Here is a 26,028-nt window from a genome sequence, read left to right on the forward strand (position 1 = left end):
AAGCAGATTAAAATTACCATTTGAAGACTACTTGGATAATAATGGCAGAAACCCTTTCAAGGTAAATGAGGATTGGTAAGGATTAAATCTGCAAATATAAGAAACTTTGTCCTTGTGACTGATTTTACTGCAGCACACAATTATTTGAAATGTATGTGCTATATAAATCAAATATTGCAAACTAAAAGTGAACATCAGATTCCATTATGTAAGTAATCAAATATTTTATCCTAGAATTTGTTTTCAAATACTTAAATTTAACAAAATCTACTATCCTGCCAAATACAAGAGAATAATCCCAAACTAATATTGTATGAGGATATTTTGTCTCAGGAAATGGTCCTCCCTTTACTGCTCCAAGTTGAGTTTTTCTCATAATGATCCATTTTTAATTTGAAGTTGTGCATGTGTGTGTGTGCATACATGTATACAATACATCCACACAGAGACAAATGTCCACATACCTGATACAGACAAGGGGGCTGGTCCTTGACTGGCCTGTCTTTCTTCTTTTATTAATAAAATTTCTAATCACATACCAGAGCCTTTAATCTTGAACTTTGAAAAACAAAATACATTCATCAATGTTTGAAAAGTAACACCCAAGAAATGCATTTCTAAATCCTTTAAAATAAACAAATTAAGAGTCCAAGAATAGGAATCCAAGGAGATTTAAATTTGAATTAGCTTAACTACTTTTGACAAGTTTACACATGAAAGACACCAAGATTGTATGTACTACTTGCTGCATAAGAAGTTTCATTCTGTCTGTGTATATAAAAAGTTTCGGCCAAAGTTAAATCAATCTCCTCCACTGATTTTCAACATTAGACAAATACCCAGCCCCCCTTTTTTTGAACCCTGCTTTCAGCCTGACTTTTTCCCCAATTGAAATTCAGGCCCTCAATGGTTGGTTTTTCTTGGTTCTAAATGTTGATAAAAAAGGGTTTTCTCCACTCCCTCAATTTGATGTGACAGGCTTCTGACATGAATAATGGAAGCATTTCTTTCACAGGCAAATCAACTTAATTTAGCAAGCCTTTATACTCTCAGTAGGCAAGCCACAATCCCAGAGATTCCATGAGAGCCTTTAAGTTAGACGAAATCTTTAGAATTTGCAGAAAATGTATAAAGTAAACAACACTTATTTTGTCACAATACTTGAATAACTTTTATGCAGGAGTTACAGATGAATATATTACTTCTTAATCAGATCTTGTTTTACAAGCAATTTGTGATGAACCCTCCAAGCTTAAGAGAAACTAGCCCTCGGTAAGAAAAATAAGAGAAGTCTTTACACAAATAAATTGTAAAGCCTGGAAATTGAAAACAAAACACAACAAAAAGCTGAGAAAACAAAAAACAAGCACCCTCTTCTGCTCCCCCCCACCAAAGAAAGACAAATAAAAATCAAGGTACTTATATCCTGTAGGGCCGAATGGAGTTTATAACAGCATTAGAGAGGAACTATTTTGAACAATCTTTTTAATCAGAACCTTAGAAAATTGAAACGGCAGCACTTCCTAGCCATCAGAGTAATGGAATAGATTCTACAATCATTTCCACTTCCAAATTCAGGACACATTTATTCCCCTGAGAACATTTCAGAACATAAAGAAAACATGTTAATAATGCATTAGTGAAAGGGATCAGAGTCATAAGAATAAAACTGGGACATATGTCTTGGAGTTGACCATTGAAGAATGATTTAAAAATGAAGGCAACCAGGCTTGTTGTGCAACAGATTGTGCATTAAAACAGTATCTAACAGAATATGATGGTTGGCATTTGCCCTTTGGCCATTGGTATCATTTATGTAATGGGGAGATGGGGGAAATAAGGAAAGAACATAGGACTGGGAATCTAGAGACTTGCTTGCAGCTCAGACAGAAAATTTCCTGTGACCTTAGACAAGTCCTTCCCCTCTCTGCACCTCTGATTCCTCTCTGTTCAATGAGAAGGTAGAAATAGGTAATCTCTATATCCATAGCCTGATTACATAAGTCTAGATAAGTAGTGACAAAAGTACTAGAGAATGACATATAATTCCTATATCTTAAAAATCACTTGCAACTCTGTGAGTGGGGCTTGAGCAGGTTCAGTGGATCCACCTTGAGCTTCCTGTGGCAGCTTCCATAATTTACTGTTTCTGAATATATAAACAATGTGCTTGCACCTGCAAAGAAAACCACAGTAACTGAGGTGGGGATTTTTTATAGCAAAAACAGTTCTTTTTATTCTAAACTCTTTTTCTTATTACCAACTTCTGAGAATATTTATAAAATGGTAAATGATAATTGAGAATTTTACCTACATGCACACTTTTTCAGTATTCTTAATGTATTATACTTTTTTGCATACATATAAAATATAATTTCATACCAATAATATACTTTTTCAATAAAGACAACTTCTGTTTTACTTTTATTCAAAATATTTTTATAAAGATATGTTCAAGCCAAAAATAACTGGATTACTTAATGTTAGACATTTCACATTATATTTCAATCTCAATTTACATGTTAAGGTAAATTAGCAGGTAACTAATTGTTCCAGTAAAAAAAAAAGATGCTCTAGATTTTAAAAAATAATAAACCCTTAACTACAGTGAACTATTTTTACATAAATATTGTTTCAGAAAATAAAGGACCATGTTTTTTAAAATACGTATTCTACACATCTTTAATTCTCTCTTTCTTTCTCTTTCTCTACCCTCTCTCATAATTAGCTAATCAGCCAGTTAGGGGTTCCAACAATTACAAATGTCAAGGAAGGGAGAAAAAAAGAAAAACAGGAATCTAGTCAAGGTAAAAGAAAATCCTTTTCCTTTATAGGGTGTCCACCATTAACCTCTGGAAAATTGTACTCCACCTTGATGGATTTGTTATTCCCAGTCTCAACCCCTCCCACCTTCTTTCTCTATTATAATTGTTAGGTCAGTTAATTGGCTGATTAAGAATACTCTAGAATTTTTATTAACTAGCAATTAGAATCAGACCCAAGGCATATAGGATCCTTTCTGATTGGGAGTGTCACTTGAGTTACAAAGATTAATAAAGTCAAGTTGGTTTAAATTCTGGTTTGGATCATTTAGCCTTCTTTTATAGGTATTTTAGAATCATCCATAGCTTTAATATCATCTCAGTTGCTTTCAAATCAAACTGCATTCATTTGAGAGCAGCAATCATTCCGTCTCCAAATAAGAAAAAAAGTACACCTGGCAATATTTTTTATGTACAAACCCCAAAGGTGTTTCCATCTGCGATTACAGCAATTCTTGTATTTTATTCACAACACTCTTATTTTCTTTCTATCCAGGCCCATTCCAATAGAAGACCCAAGCTCCCCATTCAAAAAGCCCACAGGAGTATGCTATATGTCATGCTTTAATCCTCCTGGCCTAGTTAAATTCTCTCACATTCTCTTTCCATTTATGGGCAAGGCAAATGCTCCCTTGCAATCCAAAACCAGTTTGTGTTATTAAAAAATGGGATATTTGCATTAAAATTATAACCCAGTGAGACAGAATTGGGCATAACAATAATAACATGGACAAACAGCTGCAGAATGTATATATGGTATTGGGAGGGCAGTCCTAGAAAAATCCAAGAGTCAGTATAAAGTAATAGTTAAACCTAATCGTCTTAAATCAGATAAAGCCCAAGTCAAAATTCTGACCAGGTACTTACACGTGTGACCTTGGGTTAGTAACTTAGCCTGTGTGAACCTTGGTCTTTTCATCTGTAAAATGAGGATAATAACAAAAGCCATATCGGTTTGAGAGAATTAAGAGATAACACATGACACATAGTAAGTATTCAATAAATAATGGCTATTATTGGCATAACTGTCTTTCCTCTTTCCATTTACTGGCTGGTTGAGTAAACCAAGAGGCTTAAAACCCTTTGCACTCGCTTGCTTTTTTCTCGATTCCTTTATTTTTATTTTTAATTTTTTTAAAAATATATTTTATTGATTTTTCACAGAGAGGAAGGGAGAGTGATAGAGAGCCAGAAACATCGATGAGAGAGAGACATCGACCAGCTGCCTCCTGCACACCCCCCACCGGGGGATGTGCCCGCAACCAATGCACATGCCCCTGACCGGAATCGAACCCGGGACCTTCCAGTCCGCAGACCGACGCTCTATCCACTGAACCAAACCGGTTTCGGCTCGATTCCTTTATTTTAATGCTAACCGTGTCGAGTCACACTCGACATCCGAGTGCAAAAGGTTAAGGGAATGTTTGCTCTTCTGTAGATAAATTCTAAGAACACAGGAAAACCTATAGGACAGAAATCAAAGAAGAAAATAATCTAAGTGAGTGAAGGATAGAAAGAGTTTGATCATTGAAAACCCGGGGTTGGGAAAATGTAATATTCCTAACAATGTAACACTCCTAGGTCTAAGTTAGGTTGATAGGACTGGGGAGGCCAGGGGCCTGTCCAACTGCTGAAGTCTTCCAGTTATTCATAGAACTTGCTACACCTTTGGAGTGAGGCACATGGAGAATCACACCAGAAAACTCAGTATCCTATGGCCATACAGGTTAGAAGCATGGACTATGAAGCCAAACTGCTTGGATTTTAATCTCTGCTGTTACTAGATGTTTGACTAATTTAGACAATGTAGTTGTGTCTCTCTTTGCTTCAATTTCCTCCTCTGTAAAATATGGGATAGTATTAGGTTCTAATTTAAAATCCATGTTATAAGAATTGTGTTAATATTTTTAAAAATCTTAAAAGAGTGCCAGACAAAAAATGAGTTAATGTACTATAATGCACTTTGCCCTCATGTCACTGGCATCCTGGCCTCCAACTGGCAAATGTTTAGGAGACGTGGTGATGTATTTGATCTTTGTACCAGCTTTTCAAGGTAGAAATCAGATGACCAGAGGCCAGAAAGGGAAGTCAGTTATGGAGCCAAGAGTCCAAAAGCCAGTTCTCACTTTTCTCATTTTCTGATTTCATACCCCACTGACACACAGTAACATATAGTATCCATCACCTTTATTAGTCCTTTAAACTGAGAGGAAAAAGACAGGGAGCAGATCTAGCAGGTCTTCCCCAAAATTGGAAAGGCAGTGAAGTCTATCTTTGAACCTTAATTTTCTGAGAGTTCCCCCTCATCTCAGAAGTTGCTTTCTCCATTCCCTCCAACAAGCTAATGTTAAACCCATTTGGTTAAAAAAAAATACAAATAGAAATACAGAATGTTAGACTTGGAAGGTCCATGTCCAACTTTTATGCCCTCATATTATAGATGAGGTCATTGATGCCCATATAAGGGAAGTGACTTTAGTGAAATGATCAAATTCATATATATTTCCAATCTCTTCAGATTTTGCATCAAGTTGCATTTAGAAAAGAACAATGAACCACTCTCATTGGAACATTTGCCATTTGGATTCTTTGTAGTTTGGCATGCCTTCTAAGAGTTCAAGCCAAATGCCACTTCATGAGTTCTGATGTGCTGTTTGCATGGGGCATTCCAATGCAAATCAAGTGTCTTGATCAAAACATCTTGATCTTGTTCTTCTCACTAATATATGCAAGTGCTATATAGTCCAAGGACATCTGAGGGGTAAAACTACATAAGAAACATTGCCCTTTCACAGTTCTGTTTTCTCAAAGGAAATTCGGTTTACTATGGCAAATTTCCCCAAAGTAAGATTTTTTTTATCCCAATTGTGAACCTGAAGAATTGTTAATCACATAACCAATAAATAAGTGCTGTGGATGATGTGTAGTAGCATGGAAGCAAAGGACAGGTAGAATTTAGAGATTAAAAAACAGATTGTACATGGTGACTATAGTTGATAATTGTATAATTGAAATTTGTTCAGATAGCAGAACTTAAGTGTTCTCCCACACATGAAAAGGTAAAAATGTTTGGTTATGATGTGTTAAATAACTCGATGAAGGAGGAATTCTTTCACAATGTATAGTATCTTAAATCATCCAGTTGTACACTTTAAATATCTTATACTTTTATTTGTCAATTATACCTCAATGAAGCCGGGGTGTGGGAGAAAGATACTGATGAATCTAGCCTTCCCTTCATTTTATATATGAAGAAACTCTAGTCTAGGAAGGCAAGTCACAAAGCTAGTTAGGACCAGAACAAGGTTGAGAATCCAGTCTCCTGACTTCTTGCCCTGCACAATGTTGTGCACAAATTTCAGTTTATGTGTAAGTCCTTCAGCAATAAATATAGGACTTGAAGTGAGGTGAATCATATTACCACAGGACATATTATTGGGATTTAGTCTAACTTCAATTTACAGTCCCCTCTGTGTTAAACATGTTGCTTTCTTTTTGTGGACAGAAAAATACTATAATTTCAGTAAAGCCTTTTTAGGAGTTCTGAGTATGGGAGATGGTTGTTGTTAGGAAATGGTAATAATAGGTCAAGATAGCATGCAAATCCTCTATATGTCATAACAAAAACTCCCTAGAAATATTTACTTAGCACTCTACCTTTTATTATTTGAAAATGCTTGATAATATTCAATTGAAAGGGGAGCTGTTTTTAGATAACCATACTGCATTTTGAGGAATCCAGTCATGTAGCATTTTAATAGTACATTTCTCCCCCTAATTTTCTTAGTTATCTGCTGATATTTATTTGCCAATGAAAATCATACATTAACATTGTAGTTTGGAAGAAAATGAATAATATTTCTTGCTCTGTTATAGGTCAATAGTTACAGCCAAAGTTTCATTTCTCTCCCATTAAAATTACTTATTTGCCTCATCTTGATGTGTATCAAATAGTAATAAGATACAGAATATATAAGGTTGTGACCCATGCCAGTAGGTTTTGCTGTTTCTAGGGTTTTCTTGTTAATTGGTTGCATTGCATGTCAGATCAGATTCTTCCATGCCATTATTTTAAGGCTGGTGGTCCTTCAGAACATCATTGTAAAGAGAACTTGAAGGAGTTTCACCAAAACCAGGCTAGAAGTGAAATTTCCTAAAGGCATAACAATCGTTTTTGCTTTTATGGTTTGGAAAATAAAAGTGCATTCTATCCTGTGAAACCCTTTGAGTATGAAAAATATTCTTTTACCAGGAAAAAAAACAACTACTCAATTTGTAATTCTGCACTGATTTCAGAGGTTTCAGTTTAGAACACAATTCTGGAAATAGAAAACTAATATGAAAAAAAAATTATTCTAGCTTATGTCAAATAATGAACTGCCTCATGGAGCTATGTATACTTGACTTCACCTAATAAATGTATACCTCAGCTGTTGGTTGTAAGGTATTATTTTGGAAATGAAATATGTTAATCTCTCCAGTGGTGCTCACTTTTTAAACCAATGGAATAATTGTTTTCTGATGTGAATAATCCCCTTCCAATTTATTGTTAGGTTGGATTTTTGTTCATTAAATTTCTTAATAGAAAGCTAGCCATCATGTCCTTATCTCTCAGCATTTGAAGGATAGGACTTGGGAAGTGCAGAAAAGGAGCAGGAGCAAAGTATGGACACTGGCCAGGAAGTCAAAAGACCTTGGTTGAATCCAGCTCTACCACTTACTAGCCAAAGGACAGTGGCCAAGTTAGCATATCTTTCTGGGCCTCAGTTTTCTTACCTGTAATAATATCAGATAAAGAAAATCTATATATATAAAAGCCTAAGCGACCTTTATGACCAGACAACCAGACAACCTGACCACTGGCTGGTAGCTATGACACACACTGACCACCAGGGGGAAGATGCTCAATGCAGGAGCTGCCCCCTGGTGGTCAGTGCGCTCCCACAGCCAATTTCCCATGGCCGGCTAACTCCCTCAGTTCCTCCCCCCAGCCAGCCAAGCTCCCGTGGACCCTCCTCCCGGCCAGCTGAGGGACCCCCCCCCCCATGCATGAATTCATGCACCGGGCCTCTAGTATTACAATAAAATGTAATCATCTGTGCAAAAACACTTGAACTGTAAAATGCTTGACAAATAAAGTTGATATCCTATATAATAAAAGCCTAATATGCAAATCGACCAAACGGCAGACCGACCGTTAGAACGACCGGTCGCTATGATGTGCACTGACCACCAGGGAGCAGATGCTCAACGCAGGAGCTGCCCACAGCCCGCAGGCCCCAGAGCCAGCCAATGTGGGTGCCAGCGGGCCCCCCCCCCGATTGCCCCGCCGGTCGCCCCCTATATCAGCCCTAATTGCCAGCCAGGCCTAGGGACCCTACCTGTGCACAAATTTCGTGCACCAAGCCTCTAGTATAATAATAATTAAATTCCCCTACTCCCCGTTCTAAAGCTGACTGTGGAAATGATAATCAGTAGTTCCATAACCAGAAAGTCCCACATTAAATAACATAATTTTAATCAAATAGCCTGATTGCAGCCTTTGCTTGGAAAGGAGAAGAATGCAGTCAGGTAACATCAGAAAAGTCACATTTAGTTGGAGCTGATTAGCCTGTGTGGAGTCTCTGACACTGCACATTGTGGGAATGAAAAATAGTTTCACTCCAGATTGACTGTGTGAGAAAAATATGTGCAGAAAATCCAGGTGATCAGTGAACTTCAACTCTTTTAGGATCTACTTTAAGTTTGACCCAGTACAATATGTTGGGAGTAACTCATTAGATTAACTGACTTGAAAATGCTGATCCGTTAAGACCCACTTCAGTTACTTTTTTCCATAACCAGCCCCTGAATCTCTTCAATTGGAATTAATCTGTTCCTAGTCTGTGCCCTAAATAGAAGTGGTATGCCTCTATATGTCACTCATTCTAATTTAGTTTATTTTAGAGTTTGTGTGTGAATGTATTTGTGAGTGTGAGTACATGTACATGTATGTGTGCATATATGCTTGCGTACTGTCTCAGTCACAGAGTATAATTTAGTCTACTGAGGTCAGGATCCATGTCTTGATCATCATTACATATCTTCCACAGCATCTAGCATGTTGCCTTATACATAGTAGTTGCTCAACAAGAACTCCTGACCATTAAAGGGAAAGAGAATCATATATTTACTGTTAAAAGAAATATTTCATTTTTTTCTGTGTTCTACCCACTTCAAGCTTTAAGATGTTCCCCTCCTTATTGAATCCTGTAATTTAGGGAACAAGTACATGGAACAACAGCTTACTGTAAGCATATTTTTGGAGAAATCAGTACATAGCATAAGAATCACAATCACTGTTTTTTGTTTTCTCTTGTATTATCTTTAAGTACAAAGACTCTTCCAATGATATCACCTATAGATCATTTCACCCACTTCTTTGGCCACCAGTCTCTTGTATTTTTCTTCAGCAATGGTGAGGTGGATACCCTTTCTACAGGGAAGAAAAATCCATGGTTTGTTGCTTTTGCCAGAAATGAAAATGTTAGAGAATCATGAAGCAAAGCTGTTACCATTGGCATCTTTCCCATGAACCACATCAAAAGAAAGAGTATCTCTCTATTGGTGATTACACCAGTTCTTCCTAGGTCATCACCTTTGGTCACCATTCTTAGGTTACCAATGTCAAATTTGATGAAATCAGTAATTTTGCCAATCTCCAAATCTGAATGGTGTCATTCACCTTGATGAGTGGATCAAAGTAGAGGATGGTGCAAGCATCATGGGTTGAAGGATTCCTTTTACACCCACAAAAATCTGTCTCACTTTGCACAACTTGCACTTAGCCTCCTCAGGTGTAATCTGATGAACAGCAAAGTGAGTCTTGGTGTCATAGATCTGATGAAAATTCTCTCCTATCTTGTCAATACTGATGACATCCATAAAACCAACAGTATAGGTTATATCAGTTTTGACCTTGCCATCAATCTTAATAAACTGCTACATGTAGATCTTCTTTACCTAATCTCCTGTTAGGGCATACTTATGTCTGCTCCTTAGGAAAACTATGAGAGGGAGACATTCGCTCAGTTTGTGGGGACTGGTAGTTGGACGAGGAGCAACACACTGGTCAGTTTATCCAGAATCCAATGCTTTTGTGCTTCTTAAGACCATGAAACATTGCTGCACTATGCATGGAAAGAGCCATAATCCTTTTTTTAAAAAAAAAAAAAAAACAAGCAAAGAGATGTTTTATTTCCTGGTAAGTGCTTTAAAAACAAAACAAAACAACAAACCATTAAAAAGGGGAAAAAAAGCTGATGCCACTAGTTGGATCCAGATTTAGTTCCATTTGACATATTTGACATGTCATGGGATAAAATATGAGCAAGGCAAAAATGACTAAGAATAGCTCCATGCTAATACTAAGGATTAAAATTAAACTGAATAGTCAAAGAATTTTCAAGCACTTTGCATCTTTTTTCTAGGGCTCTCAAGGGAAGCCCAGTGAGGAAAAGGCTCCAGTGACTGACACACAGCCCTGAGATAGGGCTTTGTCCTTGTGACACTGACTGAACTTAACACCTGGTTATTTAATCACTGGCGACACCAAAATGTTGCAAACAATGTGACAGATCCAAGTTACCCTCCCCCATTTGCATGTGGGATGCTGAAGCCATAATCTTTTTTCTTGAAGCAAAGTGGTTGATGATCTTAGATATTGCAACAGGGATTCCCATTTTAGACAGACCTATGTTGTTAAATCCCTTAAAAGAAGTCGGTGTACTTGAGTTATCATAAGCTTCCATCCCAATTGGAAGCTAGGTCCATCTAAGACAATGTTGTCCAATACAGGAGTCACTGGCCACATGTGCCTATTAAGCACATGAAATGGGCCAAGACCGAATTGAGATATAATGTAAATATAAAACATACACCAAATTTAAAAGACTTAATATAAGATTTAAAAAATAATATAAGATAGTAAATTTTATATTAATTGCATATTAAAATGAAAATATTTTTGATATATTGGGTTAATTAAAATATATTATTAAGCCCTGACTTGTTTGGCTCAGTGATTGAGCGTTGACCTATGAACCAGGAGGTCACGGTTCGATTACCGGTCAGGACACATGCCCAGGTTGCAGGCTCGATCCCCAGTGGGGAGCGTGCAGGAGGCAGCCGATTGATGATTCTCTCTCATTGTTGATGTTTCCATCTCTCTCTCCCTCTCCCTTCCTCTTTGAAATCAATAATATATATGTTATTGAAATTAATTCACCTTTTTCTTTTTCTGATGTGGCTACTTAAAAATTTATAATTACAGATGAAGCTTGTGTTATATTTTCATTGGATAGTACTAAAATTGGAACCGCCTTTTAAAAAAAAAATAGAAAAGAGCTCTGCTGGAATGGCTCAGTGATTGAGTGCCTGCCTATGAGCCAGGAGGTCATGGTTTGATTCCTGGTCAGGGCACATGCCCAGGTTGCAGGCTCAATCCCCAGTAGGGAGCATGCAGGAGGCAGCCAATCAATGATTCTCTCTCATCATTGATGTTTCTCTTTCTCCCTCTCGCTTCCTCTCTGAAATCAATAAAAATAAATAATAATTTAATTTTAAAAATAAAAATAGAAAAGGATCTACCCTTAAAACAATCTAAACTCTAATAATTAGTATATATAGCATCTCCTCTTGAGTCAAATGGGACCCCTAAAACCAAAGGGCTATGACACAAAGCACTGTTAAGACCATGACTTCATCTCTGAAATATCTGAGTCACTATCCAAGCTAAAAATAGGAGTTCTGGATAAAGGACTTCCAAGCAGAGAATAGAATTATAAAAATTTCAAGAGTTACAAGTAAATTTAAAAAAAGGCATTCTTGAAGTTCCTGAAAAATAAAACCTCAGTATTGACCAACTTGACTTGTGCTGACACAATGCCACAAGAAACCAAAATAAACTCCAAATGCTTTGCATGAGGTAACACAGTGCCTTCCATCCTAACAATGTTTGCTGAATTGAATTGAATTTCGCAGAGGTTGTCTAATTGGATTTGAACTCTTTTCAAACTGAAGTCAATGAACCAGGGTATGTCCATACACAACACTAAAGCTCTCCACTGAGTCTATTAACATGCATTGAGGGTGGATACCATGCTGTCTTGGCCATTTTATAGTGACTACTGGATCTTTGCTAAAGCTCTAGTGGCTACAGGGCAGAATGAGGTATAAACTTGAACTTGTTTGTAATAAAATACCTTGTTATATCCATGTTTCACCTAAAGCAGGAGGGCTCCTGTAGCATGGCCCCTGAGGATGGTATCATAACAGAGCCTCTGACTATCACATACACCTGCAATAGTTAAATTTGATCGTTCATGAAGATGTGGGTTCTATGTATAAGGCACATATACCATCTGAAATTGGAGTATTATAAAAAGACTTTAAGGAATAGGAATATCTCATTAATTAACTAGATAAGGGAGGAATCCTTTCATAATATATGCAATACATAAAATTGTCATGTTGTATACTTTAAATATTTTACAATTGTACTTGTCAGTTGTACTTCAATTTAAAAAGAAATTAAGTAGAAGCAATTTTTAAGCAAAGGGAATGTAAACTTTTGAAAGAATTTGTACACTGGTCCTCTAGTTGCATATAACTCCACTTAAAACATGAAAAGCCAAAACTGATATAAACAAGTCTATTCAGTTAATTCAGTGAAATATAAAAAGAAAAACATAAAACCAAGCCATTTGGCATTTTGGAAACAGACTAAGCAGTTGACTGATCAATCTATTTTCAACAAATGTGTGGATATCCTGTATGCACACTTAGTCTGTGGCTATTGCCTTAAAAGAGACAAAAATCTGATCAAATAAAGTTGAGATGGTCACTGTGACCCAGCAACCTCTGTTCAAACTTTATCCATATTGGGACACTCTTACACTGGGTTATTTTGAATGAGACCCACATCTATTTATGTATTTTCCTAGTTTTCTTTATCTCCTTGTGCACCATTGAGCAGTTTTTGAGGAGGCAAGCCATTATTACAATGTTGTCAAGATCCTGATCATTTTCTAGTTCAAATCCTTGTTCATGCTATTTGCTAAGTACTTGTTCCCTGTGACAGCTTTCAGCCAAACAGACCACACTGAATGCTGCATTTCAAACCATTCTGTCCTGCTGGGCTCCAAATGAAACAAGCTCTTCAAACTCCATCATGTGAACTTTACACAAGGAACAATCTCCCTCAGACAATTTCATTCAAAGATACTATCCATGAAACTGGGACTCAGCAAAGGGGTGACATTACAGGATTCCCCCTCTGGACAGGGTCATGACCACCAAAGTTGTATTTAAGAGGCTCCCACATGGTTTGGCACATGATTTTCATAATGAGCTAAGATTTCCCCAAACTTTCCCATTAGCTTCCAATTTAACATATTCACACTTAAACACAAAGTCAGGTACCTATGTCAAGAAAGGCTGGAATTTCAAGAAGTAAAGTCTGAGAGACTTGCAGGCAGGGTTTGTATTAAGGGTAGGAGAGTAAGTGCAAGACATACTATAAAATAAATATGGCACATAATACATATGTGGTTTTTGGCAACATATTAGGAATCATAGACACACAAAGTATTATATGTAACCAAGAGGCCAGAGTAGCAAAAAAAAAGAGGTGTGGCGGTAGGGGGATGGAAGAAAAAAAGACAACAAAAAAAGTGAGAAAAGTTAAAGGAAGTAGATTTCTATTAAATGTCTTAAGAAATCCAAGATGGTGGTGGGTTAGGTAGAATTTACACTTACCTCATTCTAGTACCAAACTGGAATTACAACTAAAATATAGAACAATGAACCTGAATAACCACTGAAGACCAACTGAACACAAGTCTTATAACCAATGATTTACAGAAGAAGCCACATCAAGAATGGTAGGAAGGGTAGAGACATAAAAGGGACTGGCCCCACACTCACGTGCTGTGGCTGAGAACTCAGAGGCATCTCAGCTTCAAAATCTCCCCCTGAGGAGCATGGGGTCTCAACCCCATGCAGGGATCTCCAGCCCAGAACATCAGAGCTGAGAAGAGGAGCCTACATAATATCTGGCTGTGAAAAACAACAGGGATTCTGTCTGCCAAGGAGAGATTGGACTCTGCTAGAAACCCAAGCACCCTGTTAAAGGGCCAGTGCACAAAATCTCATTCACAGCCATTACCCTGGGATCCAATGAAGGGAGGGCAGCTCTAAGTGGAATAAACTCATATGAGGACAGACTGGGTAGTGTGGTTCCAGGTAGAGAGCTGAAGGACAATCACCAGGGTCCCTGTGCTGAGTCCATTTCCCACAGTGTGCACAGACACCATATTTCTTAAGTACCAGCACACATATGATATCCTCCATATGATATCAGCCTGGGGGAATGCAATAGTCTACCCACCAGACTCCTAGTCACCCCACCCTGCTGAATTCAAGCACTGTAAAGTAGTCAGCTGCCTGAACTCCTGGTGTAGAGGTCCAGGCAGACTCAGGGGGAGTTAGTAACTAAGTTGTATGACTCTGCCCTTCTTGCAAGCCTGGCTGGTACAGTGCCCCACAATGGATCCACTAGTCCCATGTTCCCAACACCTGGCAGAGCACTTGAAATCCACCCAGAATAAGAAAAAGCTGTGTTGTGTGCCTCTAGGACAGAAATCCATTTTCCCTCAAAAGCTAGACTGGTGCAGAACTCTCCCTTCACATGAAATTTTTGTCTGTGTGGGCCTGATGAACTCTACTTGCCTCATCCTGATGATTTCCTGAGACTTTACCCCACCACAAAAATATGAGGGCACCCAGTTTCCATTGGTATACCCTGGGACTTTTGCTGAATAGCCTCATAACTAGCACTGGCAACAAGTTTGAATCTATATCAATCTGGTGAACACCATTTGCCCCTACACAGTGAATCACTGAGAACCTACCTCAAACAACTCACATACCAAGAGAGGCTTTTTCAATGACTAAGCCTAACAGACAGCTGGCAAGTGGAGGCAGGCAAAGCAGATCTTGGGGTGCCTTGGGTGTTTTGCTAACCTGCTCCTGGGTTTGGTGCTGTTGGAAGCCAACCTTGGTGCACACCTTGGCCTTCCCATGCACACTAACTGTGGACTACTCCCATAAGCCACACATCTGGCAGCGGACTTCATAACATACCAGAGCAGGACCGATTAGCTCAACAAGCAGCATACCCAAAAAGAAATTTTGGCAGGCACCAGACCTGATAAGGCAAATTCCATTTCAGGTGGTCAGTACCCGCACAGCAGCTCATACAATGTGGTCGGGGTCAGTCCTCACAATCAGCCAGCCTAAAGGTATTGCCCACACACAGAGGGGCAAACTGCAATCAATGGTATAAAACTAGGAAGCAATTACAGATATATGACTGAAAAACACACAAACACATTGAGGCTAAATAACATGTGGTTAAACAATAAATGGGATAACAATGAGATCAAGAGGGAAAAAAACAAAAGTACCTTGAGACAAAAGGAAATGGAAACATGACAACCCAAAATGTGTGGAACACAGTGAAAGCAGTCCTCAGAGAAAAATTCATAGTATTGTAGACATAGCGCTAGAAATAAAAATCTCAAATAAGCAATGTAACATTACACTTAAAGAAACTCAAAATAGAGCTACAGTCGAAGCCCAAAGTGACTAGAAGGAAAAAATTATAAAGACCAGAGAGAAAATAAATTAGAGTTTTTAAAACAATAAAAAAGATTGATGAAACCAAGAACTGTTTTATTCTACTTATTAAATAGATTGGGGTGATATTGGTCAACATGAACATAGAGGTTTCATGGGTGGATTTCTATTTTATAAGAACTGTACATTGCACCGTGTGACCACCACCCAAAGTCAAATCTTCTCCTGTCACCTCATATTAGGAAACCCTTCTCCTCCAATCTCCTTCCCTCTGGCAACCACCACTCTGCTGACTGTAAGAACTGTGATTTTTTTTAAAAAAAGATAAACAAAATTGATAAACCTCTAACCATACTCATCAAGAAAAGAAGAGAGGATAAAAATAAATAAAATTAGAAATGAAAAAGAAATAACAACTGACACCACAGAAATACAAATAATTATAAGAAAATATTCCAAACAACTATATGCCACAAATGGGACAATCTAGAAGAAATGGATAAATTCCTAGAAACATACAATCTTCCAAAACTGAATCAAGAAGGAACAGAAAATTTGAACAGACCAATTACAACTAATGAAATCAAAGCAGTAATCAAAAATTTCCCAACAAACAAAAGTCCTGGACCAGATGGCTTCACAGGTGAATTTTACCAAACATTCAAAAAAGAACTAACACCTATCCTTCTCAAACTATTCCAAAAATTCAAGAGGAGTAAATATTCTCAAGTTTATTTTAAAAGGCCAGTGTTATCCTAATTCCAAAACCAGATAGAGACACTACAAAGAAAGAAAATTATAAGGCAATATCACTGATGAACATAGATACAAAAATCCTCCACAAAATATTAGCAAACCAAATCAGCAATACATTAAAAAGATCATACACCATGATCAGGTGGGATCTACTCCTGGGATGCTAGGTAGTTACACTTTCTGCAAATCAATTAATAAAACAGCACATAAACAAAATAAAGGACAAAAATCATATGATCATATCAATAGCTATATAGAACACATTTAACAAAATCCACAGCCATTTATGAAAAAAACTCTCAGCAAAGTGAGAATATAGGGAACATACCTGAACATAATAAAGGCCATATATAACAAACTCACAGCTAATGTCATATTCAATGGGGAAAAACTGTTTCCTGTAAGATCAAGAAAAAGATAGAAATGTCCAGTTTCACTACTCTTATTCAAACTAGTTTTGGAAGTCCTAGCCACAGCAATCAGACAAGAAGAAGAAATAACAGGTATCCAAATAGGAAAAGAAGGACTGTCATTATTTGCAGATGACATGATACTGTATATATATATCCATAAAGATTCCATTGAAAAACTAAGCAGCAATAGAAAAGCAGTTATCTACAAGGTAGCACCCATATGACTCTCAGCTGATTTCTTAGCAGAAACTGTGCAGGCCAGAAAGGAGGGACAAGAAATATTCAAAGTGATGAATAGCAAGGACCTACAATCAAGATTACTCTACCCAGCAAAGCTATCATTTAGAATTGAAGGTCAGATAAAGAGCTTCAAAGACAAGTAAAAGCTAAAGGAGTTCTTCACCACCAAACCAGTATATATGAAATGTTGAAGGATATTCTTTAAGAAGAGGAATAGGAGGAGGAAGAACAAGAACAAGAAGTCAAAAATAGGAACAAAAAATGGCAATAAATACATATCTATCAACAATTGAATCTAAAAATCAAAATAAACAAGGAATCTAATGAACAAAATAATCTGCTGAATAAAATAGAAGCATAGGCATGGAAACATGGAACAGATGATGAATCTCAGGGGGGAGGGTGCGGGAAGAGATTAACCGATTGTATGCATTACCTGTGGACACAGGCAATAGGATGGTGAAGGCCTGGGGTGGGGCAGGAACTTGTTGGAGGGAGCAATGAAGGGAAAAAAAGGAACATCTATAATACTCTCAACAATAAAGATTTTTTTAAAAAAAAATAGAAAAATCACTAGGACTGATAAGTGAATTCTGTAAAGTAGTAGGACACAAAATTAATATTCAGAAATCAGTTGCATTTTTATACACCAATAATGAACTATCAGAAAGAGAAACTAAGAAGACAATCCCATTTACAATTGCATCCAAAAATATGTAAAAGTACATTTAATCAAGGAGGTAAAAGAACTGTACTTGGAAAATTATAAGATGCTGAAGAAAGAAATTGAAGAAGATACAAATAAATGGAAGCACAGACTGTGTTCATGAATAGGAAGAATTAATATAGTTAAAATGCCCATACAACCCAACTCAGTTCGTATCAAAATACCAATGGCATATTTCACAGAAGTAGAAAAAAATAATTTAAAAATTTATATGGGACTCGCCTCAACATGGCGGGCGCCGTCCCCGTCGCCGCTGTCTCTGCTGCTGCCGCCGCCTGCCCGCCTGCGGAGAAACCAAGATGGCGGCATAGGTTAAACACCTAACCTACAGCCGGGCACAACAATTTCAAAAACACAACTAAAAGTCAAAACGGACATCATCCAGAACCACAGGAAAGCTGGCTGACTGAAATGCCAACAATTAGAAGGAAAGAGAAAACCACAAGGAAAATCAGAGAAGCCGTAAAAGCCTGAGGTATGGAGACACGGGCGGAGACACGAGCCCGCGCGCCTGCGGGGAAGACGGAGCCGGAGAGGAAGGGGCGGCTGATGGCCTGGCTGGCGTTCTCTGGCGGGAAGGAGATAAAAGCACCAGATTGTGCTGAACCCCAGCTCCGACTGCACTGAACCCCAGTTCCGGGTGAAACCCTGGGAAGCCGGGCTCATGCTGGGGGAGTCTGGGCTGTGGGGCGGAGACACAGAGGAGTTGCACCGGAGCCGCGCACAGGAATGTGCGCAGAGGAGGGTCTGTTGCCTGTGCCGCTGGATTGCCCTAGCGGGAAGGAGACAAAAGCTCCGGATTGTGCTGAACCCCCAGTTCCAACTGCACTGAATCCCAGTTCCGGGAAAGACCCGGGGAAGCCAGGCTCATACTGGGGAAAGCTGGGCTGTGGGGCAGAGGTGCAGAGAGGCGGCGAAGAGCAGAGCACCGGAGGCGCGCACCGGATTGTGCGTGGAGGATGGGCTGTTGACTGTGCCGCTGAGTCGCCCTGGAGGGAAGGAGACAAAAGCACCAGACTGCGGTGAGCCCCAATTCTGACTACACAGAAACCCAGTTCCGGGCGAGAATCTGGGAATCCAGATTCATTGGGGGAGAGACTAGACTGTTTGGCAGCCGGCGAAACTCCAGGGCGCTTTTCTCTCAGAGGTGTTTGCTGGGAGTACAGAGGGAAAAAGGAACCTCATAGGGCGGGGCTGATGGGAAGCCAAGGCGGTAGGCTCCGCCCTGTAACTCCGCCCCATCCAAGCTGAACACAGAGGCTTTTACAATTTTGCAAGTCTAGTTGAATGGGGCTGTTTCCCGGCATAGACACGGCTGATCCTCACAGCCAATTGGACTGGAGGTCACATCCTCCCAGTGTACCAACAGCAATCAAGGCATAACAACACCAAGACTTTGCACTCAGCCCACAAAGGGGGGTATCAAGAGCGACCACCTAGGGAGATTGGGGAAGCTGAGCGATAGGGAGGCAGCCAAAAGGGGAAGACACCGAAACAGGTCACGAATATAAGGGATGCTGTAATTCCTGCTGCGGGGCCACAGGCAGTAGCTGACCTACACTCCATTGGAGACCCAGAAACGAGGGCATCTAGTGGTCGGTGTGAGATGACACCAGATTTCAACCACTCCCATAAGGGACACATTCAAGAGGCAGACGCAGCAGGAATTACAGCATCCCTTATATTTGGCGCAGTGAGCGCCAAAGCCTTGCTGCACCAAGACCCGGCACATAAACGTGTCTCCCGCACAGCAACTCTTCCTTTATAGACACAGAGGGTCCGCACGGCCAATTGGCCTGGAGGACAATTCCTCCCAGTGACACCAACAACAATCAAGACTTAACTATACAAACAAGGACCAAGATGGAGGCATAGGGCAGAAGCCTGATTGCTGCCTACCACAACAATTTTGAGACTACGACGGGAGAGCAGAGCAGACACCATCCAGAACCACCAGAGGGCTGACTGAGCAGATGCTCTACAACTAGAATAAAAGAGAGGGGTACGCGGGATGAAGCTGATGCCGGTGACCCAAAGACCACACTTTAAAAACTACGGCTCAGGCGACACAATGGCGGCCTGGATCGTGCTCGGCGCAGTTCCCCCAGCGGTCTCCGGCTGAGGGGAAAACTTCACTCGCTGCCGAGCACGGACAGACGAGCCCCTGGGAGACATGGGGTGGGAGACTACGCGCTTGCTGACCTCCGAGTCCTTCAAGAATTTCAACGCCCCGGAAGCGGCCAGGTGCGCACACTCGGCGACCGGCCACCGCTGCAGACCCAAGGGCCGACGCAGCCACCCCGGACCAGCCCGCCGCCGCGCACCGGGCACACCGGAGCTTCGCCGAGCCCGCCGCCCAACGAGTTCTGTGGTGGCTGCCCTGGAACTCTGAGAAAATGGCCGAAGGAATTGCTGAGAGGGAATTGACCAACAGGAATTGGGATCAAGAAGACGAAACCCCGCTGGGTCCCGGATCCGGGTGAAGCCGCGTGCCCCTGGGTCCGGGTGAGGCTGGGAACTGGGTCAGGGTGAGGCTGGGCCCCGGGTCCGGGTGAGGCCACGTGCCCCTGGGTCCGGGCGAGGCCATGCGCCCCTGGGTCCGGGTGAGGCTGAATCCTGGGTCTGGGCGAGGCCGTGTGCCCCTGGATCCGGGTGAGGCTGGGTCCCGGGTCCAGGTGAGGCCGTGGGCCCCTGGATCTGGGTGAGCCTGGGCCCCGGGTCTGGGTGAGACCGTGGGCCCCTGGATCCGGGTGAGGCCACGCGACCCTGGGTCTGGGAGAGGCCACGTGCCCCTGGGTCCGGGTGAGGCCACGTGCCCCTGGGTCCGGGGGAAGCTAGATCCTGGTTCCGGGCGAGGCCGTGTCCCCCTGGATCCGGGTGAGGCTGGGTCCCGGGTCCGGATGAGGCCGTGTCCCCCTGGATCCGGGTGAGCCTGGGTCCCAGGTCCGGGTGAGGCCACGTGACCCTGGATCCGGGTGAGCCTGGCCCCGGGTCCGGGTGAGGCCGTGGGCCCCTGGATCCGGGTGAGAGTGGGTCCCGGGTCCGGGTGAGGCCGTGGGCCCCTGGATCCGGGTGAGCCTGGCCCCCGGGTCCGGGTGAGGCCGTGGGCCCCTGGATCCGGGTGAGCCTGGCCCCCGGGTCCGGGTGAGGCCGTGGGCCCCTGGATCCGGGTGAGCCTGAGTCCCGGGTCCGGGTGAGGCCGTGGGCCCCTGGATCCGGGTGAGCCTGGGTCCCGGGTCCGGGTGAGGCCGTGGGCCCCTGGATCCGGGTGAGCCTGGGTCCCGGGTCCGGGTGAGGCCGTGGGCCCCTGGATCCGGGTGAGCCTGGGTCCCGGGTCCGGGTGAGGCCGTGGGCCCCTGGATCCGGGTGAGCCTGGGTCCCGGGTCCGGGTGAGGCCGTGGGCCCCTGGATCCGGGTGAGCCTGGGTCCCAGGTCCGGGTGAGGCCGTGGGCCCCTGGATCTGGGTGAGGCCACGCGACCCTGGGTCCGGGGGAAGCTGGAGGCCGGGTCCGGGTGAGGCTGTGTGCCCCTGGATCCGGGTGAGGCTGGATCTCAGGCCCGGGAGAGGCCACGCGCCCCTGGGTCCGGGTGAAGCTGAATCCTGGGTCTGGGCGAGGCCGTGTGCCCCTGGATCCGGGTGAGCCTGGGTCCCGGGTCCGGGCGAGGCCGTGGGCCCCTGGATCCGGGTGAGTCTGGGTCCCGGGTCCGGGTGAGGCCGTGGGCCCCTGGATCCGGGTGAGCCTGGCCCCCGGGTCCGGGTGAGGCCGTGGGCCCCTGGATCCGGGTGAGCCTGGGTCCCGGGTCCGGGTGAGGCCGTGGGCCCCTGGATCTGGGTGAGGCCACGCGACCCTGGGTCCGGGGGAAGCTGGAGCCCGGGTCCGGGTGAGGCTGTGTGCCCCTGGATCCGGGTGAGGCTGGATCTCGGGCCCGGGAGAGGCCACGCGCCCCTGGGTCCGGGTGAAGCTGAATCCTGGGTCCGGGTGAGGCCGTGGGCCCCTGGATCCGGGTGAGCCTGGGTCCCGGGTCCGGGTGAGGCCGTGGGCCCCTGGATCCGGGTGAGCCTGGGTCCCGGGTCCGGGTGAGGCCGTGGGCCCCTGGATCCGGGTGAGCCTGGGTCCCGGGTCCGGGTGAGGCCGTGGGCCCCTGGATCCGGGTGAGCCTGGGTCCCGGGTCCGGGTGAGGCCGTGGGCCCCTGGATCCGGGTGAGCCTGGGTCCCGGGTCCGGGTGAGGCCGTGGGCCCCTGGATCCGGGTGAGCCTGGGTCCCGGGTCCGGGTGAGGCCGTGGGCCCCTGGATCCGGGTGAGCCTGGGTCCCGGGTCCGGGTGAGGCCGTGGGCCCCTGGATCCGGGTGAGGCCACGCGACCCTGGGTCCGGGGGAAGCTGGAGCCCGGGTCCGGGTGAGGCTGTGTGCCCCTGGATCCGGGTGAGGCTGGATCTCGGGCCCGGGAGAGGCCACGTGCCCCTGGGTCCGGGTGAAGCTGAATCCTGGGTCTGGGCGAGGCCGTGTGCCCCTGGATCCAGGTGAGGCTGGGTCCCAGGTCCGGGTGAGGCCGTGGGCCCCTGGATCCGGGTGAAGCCGTGCCCCTGGGTCCGGCCGAGACCAAACCAGAGGGAGTCGGACCTGCATTATCACCATTTGTCCACCATCCAGAGCTGAGGGGTCAGTGCCGATATGTACTCATAAGGAACTGGTGGACATTGATATTGGGTCTCAAAAGAACTGTTGGTCCAGAAAGAAACTCACTACAGACTGATTCATTTGCCTGTCAGCATAACTATTATTGCTCGTCGCACATTCAATTCTTATAAGTATATCTCTAGTGACACATGGTTTCGCTCATCTAGGGGAAATGATGAACAACATAGACTGATGAACAAGAACAGAACCAGAAACAAGGAGGCATCTATCGGACTATCGGGCCTCAGAGGGAGGATAGCGGAGGGTGGGGGAAGGGGGGAGAGATCAACCAAAGGTCTTGTGTGCATGCATATGAGCCTAACCAATGCTTAAGTTCAACAGAGGGTTGGGGCATCCATGGGGAGGGGTGTGGGATGGGAATGGGGGGATGAGGACAAATATGTGACACCTTAATCAATAAAGAAATTTAAAAAAAATAAAAATAAAAATAAAAAAATAAAAATTTATATGGGACCACAAAAGACCCTGATTAACCACAGCAATCTTGAGTAAAAAGAACGTTGGAAAAATCTTGCTACCTGATAACAAACAATACTACAATGCCATAGTAAGGAAACATGCATGGTTCTATCATAAAAACAAACATATAGATCAATGGAATAGAATATAGAGGCCAGAAATATACCCATGCCTATATGATCCATTAATATTTGACAAAAGAGGCAAGATCATACAATGAGCTAAAGACAGTCTCTTCGATAAATGGTGTTGAGAAAGGTGGACAGATTCATGCAAAAAAAATGAAATTACACCATCTTCTTTCAGCATATACAAGAATAAACTCAAAATGATTAAAGATTTAAATGTAAAACTCAAAACATAAAAATCTTAGAAGAAAAGAAGAAAACATAAGCAGTAAAATCTCAGACATTTCTCTTAGCAATATTTTTTCTGATATATCTCCCGAGGCAAGGGAAAACAAAGGAAAAAATAAATTTATTTTTTTAAAGAGTACATACAGATTGCCAATAGACATGAAATGATGCTCAACATCACTAATCATCAGAGAAATGCAAATTAAAACCACAATGAATGCACCTGAAATTTGTATAATTTTGTTAACCAGTGACACCTTAATAAATTCAATAAAAATGAAAAAAACACAGTAAGATATCACCTTACACCTGTCCAAATGGCTATCATCAATAAATCAACAAGCAATAGGTATTGGTGAGGATATGGAGATAGAGGAACCCTCTTGCACTGTTAGTGGGAACACAGATTGGTATAGCCACTGTGGAAAACAGTATGGAGGTTCCTCAAAATGTTTTAAATGGAGCCCTGGCCGGGTGGCTCAGTTAGCTGGAGTGTCATCCTGTACATCCAAAAGTGTTCATAGCAGTGTTATTTACAACTAGAGGCCCAGTACATGAAATTCATGCACTGGGGGTGGGGGGAGGGGTTCCTCAGCCTGGAATGCACCCTCTCCAGTCTGAGACTTCTAGCTCCTTACTGCCTGCGTTATCGCTGCTCCTTACCGTTCAGCTAGCTGCTCCTTAGTGCTGCCATGGAGGCGGGACAGGTTCCCTCCACCACCACTGTGCTTGCCATCTGTGAGCCCACCTTCTGGCTGAGCGGCACCCCCCTGTGGGAGCACACAGACCACCAGGGGGCAGCCTCTGCATTGAGCGTCTGCCCCCTGGTGGTCAGTGTGCATCCTAGAGACAGGTCAGTCTGGTCGTTCCACCGTAATGGTCGCTTAAGCTTTTATTATATAGACTGGTAGCCTGGTGCACAAAATTTGTACACGGTGCGGGCGGGTTCCCTCAGCACAGCCTGAACCCTCTCCAATCAGGGACATCCCTCTCGCAATCTGGGACCGCTGGCTCCTAACTGCTCACCTGCCTGCCTGCCTGATCACCCCTAATTGCCCTCCCCTGCCAGCCTGATCTCGTCCCCAACTGCCCTCCCCTGCCAGCCTGATCTCGCCCCCAACTGCCCTCCCCTGTGGGCCTGATCTCGTCCCTAACTGCCCTACCCTTACCGGCCTGGTTGCCCCCAACTGCCCTCCCCTGCCGGCAGGATCTCGCCCCCAACAGCCCTCCTCTGCCGGCCTGATCTTGCCCACCACTGCCCTCCCCTGCCAACCTGATCTCACCCCCAACTGCACTCCCCTGCATGTCTGGTTGCCCCCAACTACCCACCCCTCCAGCCTGATCTCACCCCCAACTGCCCTCCCCTGCATGTCTGGTTGCCCCCAACTACCCACCCCTCCAGCCTGATCTCACCCCCAACTGCCCTCCCCTGCTGGCCTAATATTGCCCCAAACTGCCCTCCCCTGCCAGCCTGGTCTCACCCCCAACTGACCTCCCCTGCTGGCCTGGTTGCCCTCAACTGCCCTCCCCTGCCAGCCTGATCTCACCCCCAACTGCCCTCCCCTGCATGTCTGGTTGTCCCCAACTACCCACCTTTCCAGCCTGATCTCACCCCCAACTGCCCTCCCCTGCTGGCCTAATCTTGCCCCCAACTGCCCTCCCCTGCTGGCCTGATCTCACCCTCAACTGCCCTCCCCTGCATGCCTGGTTGCCCCCAACTGCCCTCTCCTGCCAGCCTGATCTTGCCCCCAACTGCCCTCCCCTGCCAACCTGATCTCGCCCCCAACTGCCCTCCCCTGCATGCCTGGTTGCCCCCAACTGCCCTCCCCTGCCTGCCTGATCGGCAGGAGAGGGCAGTTGGTGGTGAGATCAGGCTGGTAGGGGGCACCTGCCGGGGCCACGCTCAGTAGGCCTTCCCCACATCCTTGCACTCCTGGCACAGTGGGGTTATGGAAGATGGTTACATTGAGGCCGGCCTCCTTCACTAACAGCTTGGCGTTCACCAAGGTCACATCTGCATGATTAGAAGCATCTTTGAGGAGGCCAACAATGACTGCGGGGCTCAGGCAGTTCCTGGCATTCTTCAGGGATAAACCCTGCATTACCACCTAGATCGTCCCTTTGGGGGACCCTGCCTAGGCTCGCATCAGAGTCCCCAGAGCTTCTGCCAGACCAATCCAAGGTTTGGTGTGTGGAGAGAAGGTGCTGGTAAGGGCCTGGGCATTCACGATCCCCGTAAGGGCTCTCCCCTTCACCATCTCCATGATCTGGACAGCGACCTACTCTCCCCAGTGGCTCTGGGCCTCCTTGGTGCTGGCGCCCAGGTGGGGACAGCTGATGACATTCTCGTGGTCCACCAAGGCATGGTCCCGAGGCGGCTCCTCTGTGAACATGTCCAGTGCTGCACCCACGCACTGCCCCGACTGCAGGGCCTGGAACAGGGCACCCTCGTCCACGATCCCTCCGTGGGCGCAGTTCACCAGCGCACGCCCTTCTTGCACAGGGCGAAGGTGCTGTCGTTCAGCAGGCCTGTCATGGAGGGCAGGAGAGGGGTGTGCACAGTGATGAAGTCACAGAGGGGCCAGATCTCCTCCAGGGGCAGCTGCTGAACCCTGAAGGAGGCCGAGACCTCTGGTGAGATGATGGGGTCGTACTGTACAGTGTTCATCCCGAAGGACTGCATCCAGACAGGCACCTCTCTCCTGATCCTCCCCAGGCCAAGAATTCCCAGGGTCTTTCCATTCAACTCGGTTCCCATGAACTTCTTTCGGTCCCATTTGCCATCCTTCATTGAAGCCATCGCCTGGGGAATCTGCCTGGCCAGACACATGATCATCCCACAGGTGAGCTCCTCAGCACTAAGCCTGTTCCCATTGG

The 26,028-nt window shown here is 44.3% G+C and overlaps 1 pseudogene across 1 annotated transcript; it reads right to left on the bottom strand.

Annotated features, from left to right (window-relative positions):
- Positions 1-9,215: 9,215 nt before the first annotated feature.
- On the bottom strand, positions 9,216-25,253 carry LOC307095394 (small ribosomal subunit protein eS4-like; annotated as a pseudogene). The gene is made up of 2 exons: positions 25,040-25,253; positions 9,216-9,966 (listed from the first exon to the last, which is right to left on the bottom strand). The product of its transcript is annotated as a small ribosomal subunit protein eS4-like (transcript).
- Positions 25,254-26,028: the final 775 nt, after the last annotated feature.

This window comes from Cnephaeus nilssonii (genome assembly GCF_951640355.1).
Source record: "Cnephaeus nilssonii genome assembly, chromosome: X".
In the NCBI taxonomy this organism is placed as follows: Eukaryota; Metazoa; Chordata; class Mammalia; order Chiroptera; family Vespertilionidae; genus Cnephaeus; species Cnephaeus nilssonii.